General features: G+C 43.1%; 1 non-coding gene across 1 annotated transcript; it reads left to right on the plus strand.

The window, feature by feature from the left end:
• The first annotated feature begins 1,891 nt into the window (after window positions 1-1,891).
• Window positions 1,892-1,993, plus strand: LOC139031958 (U6 spliceosomal RNA). The gene has a single exon (XR_011484506.1). It is a non-coding gene; the product is annotated as a U6 spliceosomal RNA (small nuclear RNA).
• The last annotated feature ends 10,579 nt before the right edge of the window (window positions 1,994-12,572 follow it).

Below are 12,572 nucleotides of genomic sequence, written 5' to 3' on the forward strand. Positions count from 1 at the left end.
TAGATCTGAGTTTCCAGAGATTGGTGTCATAGTTCACCCTTATGGGAAACAGTCATCTTCCCCAAAGTCTGTTCCTTGGTTACTGGAGATACCTGACAAATGTCTAGGGGAAAGGGTGGCTCATCTCATCAGAATAAGGGAAGACAGCATACTTGTAATTCATGGAGGGAAAGGAGGAGTTTTTTTAAGCCACATGTATGGCATCTCAGGCGATTTTCACAACAACCTTTAAGAAAGAAAACTGTATGATTACACATGAGGAAAGTGAAGCAGGGATGTGTCAACATTCAGAAAAAGTGAAAGTGTTAGTCACTCCGTCGTGTCTGACTCTTTGGGACCCCATGGACATAGCCCACCAGGCTCTGCTGTCCCTGGAATTTTCCAGGCAAGTTAACATTGCAGTGGGTTGCCATTTACTTCTCCAGGGGATCTTCTCGACCCAGGGATCAAACCTGGGCCTCCTGAAGCTGAGCTGAAAAGAGGGAGACAGCAGAGGAGACTGGGAAGAAATGGACATTGAGTGAGGAGGAAGATGAAGAAAGAGTGATGTCAAGAAAGTAGAGGAAGAGAGTGGATTTCAAGAAAGAGGAAGTGGCTAGTTGTGTCAAATGCCATGGAAAGGACAAGTAAGATGAGGGGATTGGGCAACATGTAGGTCACTGGGGACCTCATTAAAAGTGCTTGACTGGGGACTTCCCTGATCATCCAGTGGTTAAGAATCTGTGTGCCAATGCAGGGGACACAGGTTCGATCCCTGGTCCAGGAAAATTCCACATGCAAAGGAGCAACTAAGTCTGGCACCACAACATCTGAAATCTGTGTTTCCTAGAGCCTATGCTCCACAACAAGAGAAGCCACTGCAATGAGAAGCCCAAGAACTGCAGCTAGAGAGTAGCCCCTGCTCACTACAACTAGAGAAAGCCCATGCACAGCAATGAAGACCCAACACAGCCAAAAATGAAATAACAGTGGTAAAGAATCCACCTGTAATGCAGGAGACTTAAGAGATCCAAATTTGATCCCTGGGTCGGGAAGATCTCCTGGAGGAGGGCATGGCAACCCACTCTAGTATTCTTGCCTGGAGAATCTCATGGACAGAGGAGCCTTGTAGGCTACAGTCCATAGAGTCGCAAAGAGTTGGACACGACTGAAGTGACTGAGGTCAGCACAGCATATCTACATGCTACGCACTCAGCATTTGCAGCACATGTACATGTATTAGCCCATTGGACCCCATAACCACCCCACAAAACAGCTATGATGCAGATAAGGAAACTAAGACAACAAAAGATTCAGGGACTTCCCTGCTGGTCCAGTGGCTAAGACTGCGGGCTCTCAATGCAGGGATCATGGAGCCAAAAGTGAAAAATAAATAAATAAGTAAATCTTAAAAAAAAAAAACAAAAGCAGATACAGCGTGCTAAGACCCAGTGCAGCCAAATTAATTTAAAACAAAACAAGAGATTCGGTTACTTGCCCAAGTTGCAGAAAGGGTGAAGATGGAAACAGGGTTTGAATCCAGTTCTAATAGAGACAGAGATTTTGCTTCTCCAACTGGCCTCTGCAGACCCTGGAGAACAAGAGGGGTGCCACTGGAAGTCAGGATAAACAGAGTGTTGTTCCTCCAGGCGCACTCATGAGCTAAAGTAATCGATCACCAGTGGCCTGGGGTCTAGAGTGAGAGGTGGGGGGTAGCTGACCATGCATGGTCCCGGCTTCTGCTTCAGTAGGTCTAGGTAAGGATCTTGGAATATGTGGGTGAATCTTTGGAACACTGTGCTTGAAAAGTATGCACTTTTATGTCAATGTCTACAATGAGATGAAGTTTATTTTATTTTCTATTGGAACATTCCCCCAGATATTAGGAATGGCATGCAAAATTTGTAGCACTGTGCTCGCTTCGGCAGCACATATACTAAAATTGGAACAATACAAAGAAGATTGGCCCCTGCGCAAGGATGACACGAAAATTCGTGAAGTGTTCCATATATATATAAAAAAAAATTTTTGTAGCACTTTTTTAAAATTTGGCTACGCTTTCAGGATCTTTGTTCCCCAACCAGGGATTGAAACATGGCAGTGAAAGCTCTGAGTCCTAACACTGGACTGCCAGAGCACTCCTGCAGCACTTCTTTAAAGACCCGCATTGTCAGTGAGTGGCCTTTCATCCCTAAGTTTCAGGATAAGGGGTTGATGTTACCTTCTTCTGCCACTAGGGTGTGAGAAAGTCTGCGTTTACACTGAAGCAAGTGCTGCCCAGAAATGAAAGTGTCCAGGGAATGCCCCAACAGCCAGGACACAGTGGGATGGAACTGGACTTTCTAGGACAAGGTGAGGCAAACAGCAGGGTTTCCTTCTGGGAATTTCACCTGATTTATGAAAATGGTAGTTAACAACTGTATGATCTGAATCATTTCCAGACATCACCAACTCACCTCCTGACCTTCAGGAATGGTGGGCAACTTATCAGAATTTTACCCAGTAAGTGAAATACTTCAGTTTCATAAGACCTTGTTTCCCTAAGCGTGAGAGGTAGGAGACAATGAAGAGAAAAGAGGGCAAAATCATAGATTTTAGTTTCAGACTGACTGACCAGCTTTTAATTCTGACTTGGCCACTTCAAATTGGCTGTGTGACTATGAGAAAATTTACCCCTCTGAGAGAGACTAAAGGCTCTCTGAGCCTTTTTGAGAAGGTTTTATTTTATTTTTTTTTACTGTGCTGGGTCTTAGTTGCTTGTGGGCTTTTATCTAGTTGCAGCAAATGGGGGCTACTCTCTGGTTGTCGAGCGAGGTCTTCCTATTTCAGTGGCTTCTCTTACTGTGGAGCATGAATTTTAGAGTGAGTGGACTTCAGTAGTTGCCACACGTGGGCTCAGTCGTTGTGGCCCATGGGTTTAATTGCTCCAAGGCACGTGGGATCTTCCTGGAACAGGGATCGAACCCGAGTCTCCTGCACTGGCAGGCAGATTCTTTACCACTGAGACACCAGGGGAGCCCCTGTGAGTCTTTTTTAAAATTTATTAAATTATTTATTTTTAAATGATGCAAAGATGAATATTTTTAATGATAAAAGGTACAATTCACAAAGAAGATAGACATCATAAACCATCAAAACCGGGGCTTCCGTGGTAGCTCAGCTGGTAAAAAATCTGCCTGCAATGTGGGAGACCTGGGTTTGATTCCTGGGTTGGGAAGATCCCCTGGATGAAGGGAACAGCTACCCACTCCAGTATTCTAACCTGGATAATTCCATGGGCTAGTCCATCGGGTCACAAAGAGTTGCACATGACTGAGCAACTTTCACTTAAACATTTAACAACGAAGAAACAAAGATATATAAAGCAAAAATCAGAAGAACTGTAAGGCAAAAGAAAAAAAATATAATAATAGACATATAAACATTTCTCTGAGAATATTTTATCAAGTGCAGAAAAATAAAAATAGCATCTTGAATGACATCATTAACAATTTAAATATAATAGATTTCTATTTATATTAATTTATATTAAGCTTATATCCTACACAAGTATATTTAAAAATTTGTAACATGCATTGTTATTAAATATCCATAGGACGTTTAGAAAAACTGGAAGATAGACATTACTAAATTTCAAAAAGTAGTAATTCTTTTTTTGTGTGATTGAGTTATACATATACAATATATTATTTTTCCAATTTTTTTCATTATAGGTTATTACAAAATATTGACTATAGTTCCCTATGTTATACAATAAATCTTTGTTGCTTGTTGCATATCTTTTTTTAATTAGAAATCTAGCATTCTATTCATGCTAAGTCAAACAAGTGGAATAAAAATGTCATAAATTTTTTAGTTTGGCAAAAATTCGTAAGTTTTCTAATATATATATAATATTTGTATACATGTATACAAGTTTTTCTACTATGCTTGATAAAGGCTTGAGAAAGAATATATTAAAAAAAGAAGAGACGGAGAAATTGGAAAACATAAACTAAATGAAGTGGGACGACTGAATATAAAATAGAAAAAGTGAAACAAACTAGAGAAAAGTAAAAGATCCTCACATAGTCCAGTTGTTTCTAAACAGGGCTGTTCATTAGAAACAGATCTAGAGCTTTGGAGAAAAAAAAGCAATACCTGGGCACTTGTATTTTTTTTTTCACTTGTATTTTCAAAACATTCCAAGATAATTCTGATATGCATCTAGATTTTAAAAAGTGATTATAGGTTTTTCTATTAAATGATAGTTTTGGTGATGTAGAATTCTATTATTTTTTCTGTTGACTAATCATGATACTGTGGTATTAAATGAGTAATAGTTACATAATCATAAGTGACAAATGTTCATCAGTTTTTACAATCAACAACCAGACAAAAAATAAAAGATAATTACAATTGCAAGCCATAATGGGAACATGATTAACCTAACAATATAAAATAATTACATACAATCTGAGGCGTCAGGCAGAGTGATGCAGTAGTGGAAGTGCCTACATGCATATGTTTTCATCTGCTTAGTCAGTCTGTGTCTCTTGGTTGGTGCATTTAATCCATTTACATTTAAGATAATTATCAATATGTATGATCCTATTACCAGTTTCTTAATTGCTTTGGTTTATTTTCTGTAGGTAGGTCTTTCCCTTCTCTTGTTTTCTGCCTAGAGAAGTTCCTTTAGCATTTGGTGTAAAGCTGATTTGGTGGTGCTGAATTCTCTTAACTTTTGCTTGTCTGGAAAGCTGTTGATTTCTCCATCAAATCTGAAGGAGAGTCTTGCTAGGTAGAGAATTTTTAGTTGAAGTTTCTTCCCTTTCATCACTTTAAATATATCATGCCATTCCCTTCTGGCTTGTAGAGTTTCTGTTGAGAAATCAGCAGACAACCTGATGGTAGTTACTTTGCATGTTATTTGTTGTTTTTCCTTTGTTGCCTTTAATATTTTATCTCTATCTAGCTTTGATAGATGGACCTTTGTTGGCAAAGTAATGGGGGGCTCAGAACCTTCACAACAGTGCGAGGACATCTTGGTATTAGTGTTCTCCAGTTTGTGGGTCACCCACCCGGCAGGAATGGGATTTGATTTTGTTGTGATTTGTCCCTCCTACCGTCTCGCTGTGGCTTCTTCTTGCTCTTTAGACGTGGAGTATCTCTTTTTGGTGGGTTCCAGCGTCCTTCTGTGGATGGTTGTTCAACAGCTAGTTGTGATTTTGGTGCAAGAGGAGGAGGAGGAGTTGAGCGCACGTCCTTCTACTCTGCCATCTTTTACCAGAATCCCTTACCAGAGCCTTTTTGGAGACATAGGAAGAAGACAGGAATGCACTTCACTTATCACATCAGTTCTAACCTTCTAGCAACAAACAAACATTTGCAGAGAGAGTCCTAAAGGGCGGGATGAGAAATGAGAATGTGAAAGCCCGGGTCTTTGGTGGGGAAGGGGAGCTCAGAAAGAGAAGGCAAATAAAGCAGAGCTTAGATGGCTAGGCTTTCACATATACCAAAGGTCTCAAAGGGAGATCTACTGTCCCTGGAAATTTGAATTTGGACATTTGTAGGGGCATTTTTGTTTATCACATTGATGGGAGCTCTTCTGGTCCTTAGTAGACAGGGGCCAGCGATGCTAGACATTCAATGTTCAAGACAGTCCCACATTACTGAGAATAGTTCCATGTCCTGCACAGCTTTCTAATGTGCCACTGATCATTTCTGTTAGGGTTCACAAGGGGCTTATACCATGTAGTTAAAAATGGCCCATTGTGGTGACCTGACAAACAAGGGGTGAAGTCACAGTGGCCACATTGCTTTGGTGGGCATCCCGTTTTTTCCTTCAGGCGATATCCTGTTTTTCCCTGCTGGTGCCAGTTTCTCAAGACTACATGACCACCCAACCGTGAGACCCCTTCGACTACGTGACCACAAGACCCCAGCTGTGGGCTAAAGATAAACAGAGGCCCCCTCCCTCCAGGGCACAATTTTCCATATAAGAAGGGTTGGCTGTAAAAAGAGAGCACTGGTTTCTCTCTAAAGCCAGTCACTTTCTTTCTTTCTTCCTATAATAAATCTTTCTCTGCCCGAATGCCTGGCTCGCTCTCTTTTTCCTTGCGCTCGCCTTATAATATCTAAGAGGAAAAATCTGTTTATAGTTATCTGCACCAAGAACCCTTAACTCTGTTTATGTAGACATGTAATACCATGGGCACAGTTTTCCAGGAAGTCTACTAAAATGAAAATCCAGGGAAGAATTTTCTTTGTATGAGTTCACATCTTTACAAAGAATATTCACCATTTCAGAAGATCACGCCTCTGAAGATCAGTATTTGGGGTGATCTCTGTTCACAGTGGGCTTCCCAGGTGGCACTAGTGGTGAAGAATCCGCCTGCCAATGCATGAGACATAAGAGATGCAGTTTGATCCCTGGGTTGGGAGGATCGCTTGGAGGAGGAAATGGCAACCCATTCCAATATTCTTACCTGGAAAATCCCATGGACAGGGGAGCTTGGTGGGCTCCAGTCCATGGGGTTGCAAAAGAGTCAGACAGGACCTAGCGATTAAACCACCACAGTTCATAATAATCTCTTTGTTACAGCTTTCAGTGTGATCCTGACTGAGCATGTCCATGTGGAACTGCAGATTTATTTAGCATAAACTGCTTTCATTTTCTTTTTCCTTGATTTAAAAAATTATGTTGGTAGGGAGGATATTATCCATGAACTTCATCTCATTCACTTAACAACTATTGATGGAGTGCACAACTATTGATTAGGCACAATCCAGATGCTGGGGATGTAAAGAGGGCATTGTGAAATATTTATTGTTAAAACAGCATGTTGGATCTGATAGAGGTGAGATCCACTGATAGGGCCCATCTGGCTTTTAATCCTAATTCCACCACAGTCTACTATTATGTAATCTGGTGTCATGTCAGCCTGAGCGTGAGTTGGAAAAGAATTTCCAGACACTGAGTGTTTCAGAAAGGAGTGAGTTTATTAAGAACAAAGAGCAGAGATAATGTGGGCGCTGCAGGCACAGCGGGCTGACCTCCTGCCCGGCCACGGAGAGCCAGCTGGATGCTGTTAGAACAATGGGCCGGCTCAAGGAAGATCTGGTGCTTTTCTTGGGCTAGTAGGCAATTTTTATAGCCTCAAGACAAAGGAAATTCCAGTTGGAAGGGTGGCATTAGGTGATTGGTTAGGGTGATTACTCAGGTGGGCATTTTCGCCTAATTTAGGGTCATGAAGCTGGCTGGTAAGGCTCAGGGGACTTTTGGCAGCGGTTGCAGTGGGGCTCAGTCAGTTCTGGAAGTGACTTTGGTTTTGGGCTCTGCGACTGTGGCCTTAGTACAGGCCTTGCACCTGTGACCTTGGCACGGGACTCCGTACCTGGGACACATCTTTTCCCCGCTCTGATCCTCCTTGTATTGATGCGTGTAGATTACCTAAGATCATGCAGTTCCTCCTATCTGCTCATTGAATGGCAGCTGGGGTGGACATTATTATGTTGACCGATTCCTTGATGACACACACAATAACACTGTTCTATCTTTCTCAAATAAGTCCTCAAACTCCGATGCCTAGCTAGCTCTTTCTTTTGAGGCTCCCCATGTCCCTCCCATTCTGAGCTGTCCAAAATCCGCAGTGATTTACTCAGTCCCAAAGAGGTGCGGTGAGGCTAGTATCTGAGGCTACCGCCTGTGGTCTTATCGCTTTCTCCACCGAGCAAGGTAACCGGAAGTCCCGAGTTCACTGCTGTTGTGACTTGTTACCGCCACACGATGGCGCTGTTGAAGTTTGGTCCTGGCCACTCCCAGGGCGTCCACAGAGCAGAGCCCCGTTCAGGGTCAGGGATGGACTCGGTTCCAGCTGCTGGGAATGCCGCCCTGGGCTGTCAGCCCCTCGAGGACTGCCCCGGCTGACGAGTCATGCCCGCTTCCTCAGGCAGCTGCATCTAATGACGAATCTGAAGGGTCATCCCAGCTTCAGAGCTCCCTACCGGTTGGGAAGATGTGTCCCTTGGGATTGCCGGGCAGCGAAAACTCTCCTGCGGCCCAGGCTCACCTCCTTCCCTTCTCTTCCCGGGCTGTTGATCCTCAGGGTGCTCCCAACAGACTTCCCGCCCTCCAGTCATCCTCTCCAAATCTGCTCCCCAGGGACACCGTGCACTTAGAATAAAATCTCAGCTCCACAGGACTGGGCATCCCCTGGCCCCTGTCCCCCTATCTGAACTCACCTCCTGCTCTCTCGCTGCCCCTCACTAAGCCCCCACCACAATGATCCTCTTCTTGGCCACAAGTCAAGTGATTTTCAGGTTCAGGGCTTTTGCACCGGCTGTTCCTTCTGCCTGGAGAGACTCCGCCTGCTCTGTAGGGGGCAAGTTCCTACCCAGCAGTCCAGTGAGCCTAAATACTGTTTCTTCAGAGTAAGGACCCTCCCGCTCCCTCAAAACACTATATTTGTCAGCACCCATCACACTCTGTCCTTATTCTGCTTATTCCACTGGGCTGTATAAACTTCTGAGAGCAGGGACCCTGACTGTCTTATTCCCGTGTTTCTCACCCTGACATGCCTGACCCTCAGGCCACTTTCTCCCCCTAGACACCAGAGACCTCTGAGCTCTTCAGAGGCTGTGAAAATGTTAGAGTCTGGAAAAAAATTTTTATTGAGTCCAAAAAAAATTTTTAATGGAATTTGCTACATATTTAATTAAATGCGTAAAGTCATCTCATTGACTTTATTGTTAAATTCAATATTCATAAAAATTTTGGTACAGCTGAGAAGGATTCATGAGTTAGACTTTCTCAACCCAAGCCCATCTGGTATATACAGGGTGATTGCTGAAAAACATCACAGTAAATCATAATTTTTTTGTTGTTTTTTTGTTTTTTCTTTTCATAAGAGATTTGGGGATTTTTTTTTTTTTTTAGTATTTTTGTTTCTTTTTCATTTAAAAAAATTTTTTCTCTGTGTGTGTTAGTCCCTCAGTTGTGTCTGACTCTTTGTGATCCCATGGATTGTAGCTTGCCCAGCTCCTCTGTCTATGGGATCCTCCAGACAAAAATACTGGAGTGGGCTGCCATTTCCTTCTCCAGGGGATCTTCCTGACCCAGGGATTGAACCTGGGTCTTCCTCACTGCAGGCAGATTCTTCACTGTCTGTGCCACCAGGGAAGCCCCTCAAATCATAAGTTAAACAAGTTACATGAAGTAAACTGTGGGGTGTCTTCCACTTTCTTGATGGAATCCATGGATGCACAAATCCTACATTTTTATCTATCACTTACTAACTATACTACTCGGTAGGACTCCACTGATGAATACTACAGAATAAAGCCCACGCTGAACCTGGCCCTCCCTCCCCCTCCAACCTCACTCCCTTCCAGGCCTTTTTAAAGGCTGGTTAATGCCAAGGTCCTTGTAGTTCTCCCACACACACTATGCTCCCCTCCCATACTTCTGCTCATGCTGGGCTTAGAAAGTTCTCTTCTCCTCTGCCACCACGTGCCTAGTGACTCCCGCTCAACTTTCTAGAATTTAGACTCTGCTTGAGTGTGGCCTCCTCCAGGAAGCTCTCCCTGATCACCCTTCCCCTACTTCCTCCCCTCCCAGGCGCTGTTGAATATTCCTTTAGTGCACTCCCATTGTACCCTTCACATGCCATATGATTGAAATTATCTTCCCTAATAAACCTTAAATCCCACAGCAACAGGGACTGGTTCTCTTCGGTTTCCTCTGGCTCTGCCCTCCCCACTCCATCCCCCAGCCTGCACCCCCAAACAGTGTCTGGCACTTGGGAGGAGTTCAGTGAAAGTGCTCTGGGCCTGGAAGAAGATTGATGTGGCCTCAGAATCACTGCTGGGAATCAAATGGGTTGTGCCCAAGGCCTGATTTCCCCCAGGTACAAGTGATGATGAAAGCCAGAATGTGATCATACTCAGCTTCTTCCCAAGGGCCTCAACTGGGCAGACTTGGCTTTGGTATTTTGCGATAAGAAACAGTAAAATGCTTAAGAGCATGTACTTGGAATCAGACGTCTGGGTCAGAATCAAGACTCAGAAATGTTCCTAAGTGATGTGACTTAGGCAGGTTACATAACCGCTTGTGCCTCAGTCTCCTCATCTGGACCGTGAAATGATCATAGTACCTACCTCACTACATTCTATGAGGACTAAACGAATTACTGTGTGAAAAGTGTTTAGAATGGAGCCTGGCACTTAATAATTACTATGTAGTATTAGCTAGCATGATTAAAATAGCCTTTTTTTTTTTTTTAGTTCTACCATTTTATTGCTACCAACCCATCTCCCTCCATCCTTCTGCACACGTGCTCAGTCATGTAACCCCATGGACTGCAGCTCACCAGGCTCCTCTGTCCATGGACTTTTCCAGGCAAGAATACTGGAATGGATTGCCATTTCCTTCTCCAAAAATAGCCTTTTAAAATAAATTTTAAAAGTGAGTCAGTATCAGGACTTCCTTGGTGTCCAGTGTTTAAGACTCCACACTCCTACTGCAGGGGGCGCAGGTTCAATCCCCGATTGGGAACTAAGATTCATCTGCCAATTGGCTCAGCCAGAAGAAAAGTGAGTCAATATACTTACATAGAGACATAGACAACAGAGTTGTGGTTGTCAAGGGTGAAGGAGGGTGGGGGAGGGGAGGGTTGGGAGTTTGGAATTTGCAGATGCAAACTAGTGTATATAGGATTGATAAAGTACTTATAGCACACAGAACTATATTCAATATTGTGATAAACTATAAAGGGAAAAAAAGGAATATATATATGTATAACTCAGTCACTTTACTGTACAGCAGAAATTAACATAACATTGTATATCAAACATACTTCAATAAAAAATTTTTTACAGTGAGTCAATATAAAGAAAATTGTTTGGGGCCTTCCCTGACAGTCCAATGGTTAAGACTCCTTGCTCTGAATGCAGGGAGCATGGTTTCAATCCCTTGTCAGAGAACTAAGATCCTGCATACCCACAGTGTGGCAAAAAAAGAAAAAAATTAATTTGGCAAACAACAGTACAAGGAAAAGGTGAACCAAACACAGAAACCCCAAGACCAAGAAAGGTGGGACTGTAGGCTTAGTGGAATCAGAAGTACGGGGGCCCAACACCTAATTGATATCTATAGGACACTTCACCCCAAAACAATCAATTTCACCTTTTTCTCAAGTGCACACGGAACCTTCTCCAGAATAGATCACATCCTGGGCCATAAATCTAGCTTTGGTAAATTCAAAAAAATTGAAATCATTCCAGTCATCTTTTCTGACCACAATGCAGTAAGATTAGATCTCAATTACAAGAAGTACGGGGCCCAAAGTCAGCTTCCATCAGCACCTGTGAACATCGGAACTTGGCTCCGCCCTGTGGGTCTCAGTTTCCCAGAGTGACCGGATCACCCCAAGCCAGTCAGCTTGTCCAGCAGCTAGATGACCAATGTGCAGAGCTGCCGACTGTTTTTAAGTTGCAGTTTCACCTCTGGCTTTGCCCTTGATATTTTATAAGCAAACAAGCTGATCAACCAACCTTTCCTCCATGTTTACTGCCCCTGCCCCAGCCACCGCCCACCTCCCTGACTCAAGTCTCACTGTCTCGGCCTCCAGCCCCACTATTGTCTTTGCCCCCATCTCTGTCCCTTCATTAACAAAATACAAATAGGGCCCCCCAGACCCATTCTGGGGTTTCATGAGGTCCAAATCATTTTTGGTAATACTGCCAACATGTTATCTGCCTTTTCTCCCCTCACTCTCCTGAGTAGTGTGTTTTCCACAGGCTGTGTGAAGTCTGACATTGCAACAGACGCAGCAGAAACATAAATGAAAATCTGGCTGTCTCCTATTAAGCCAGACACTCAGAAGATTTGCAAGACAGTAAAATATCCACTCCACTACTTAACGTCATTTTTCATAAAACACATTATCTCTGTAAACGTATAATGGGATTTGTGTTTATTTATTTTTTAAAAATGTTTATTTATCTGGCTGTGTCAGGTCTCAGCTGTGGCACACAGACTTATCTAGTTCCTTCGTTGCCCTGTGGCATGTGGGATCTTAGTTCCCCAAGCAGCGATTGACCCTGTGCCCCCTGCATCGGAAGGTGGATTCTTAATGACTGGATCACCAGGGACGTCCCAGTGTTAATTTAAATAACTAATATATATATAATAAATATATTATAAAATATATTCTCTCTATATATATTAAAATGTGCAAATTAATGATCCATTCCTTTAATGTAATAATGTATACAGAACATATTGGACTTTTATGGGTTTGGACCCTGGCCCTGCCTTGACAACGAAAGGGCTGCAGCAAATGATCACAGCCCAGATTTTAAAGTATTTTTCTGATGGCCTCTGGGTTTAGGGCAGGCCCCAAACTAAAACTTCCACAAAAATCCTCAGTAATTTAGAGAATTAATTTTGTCCAATTATCCTAGAGTCCAGTTCCCCAGAGGGACGTATCACTGCCCTCTCTTTTTTTGCAAGGTTGCCGTGAGGATTAAATGAAATAATATCCTTAAGGCACTTGAGTGTGATGCTTGGCAACCAACTGGTCCTCAACACAGTTGAGTTTGCTGGCGTGGGA

This window comes from Odocoileus virginianus, chromosome 28 (assembly GCF_023699985.2).
Source record: "Odocoileus virginianus isolate 20LAN1187 ecotype Illinois chromosome 28, Ovbor_1.2, whole genome shotgun sequence".
Classification (NCBI taxonomy): Eukaryota; Metazoa; Chordata; class Mammalia; order Artiodactyla; family Cervidae; genus Odocoileus; species Odocoileus virginianus.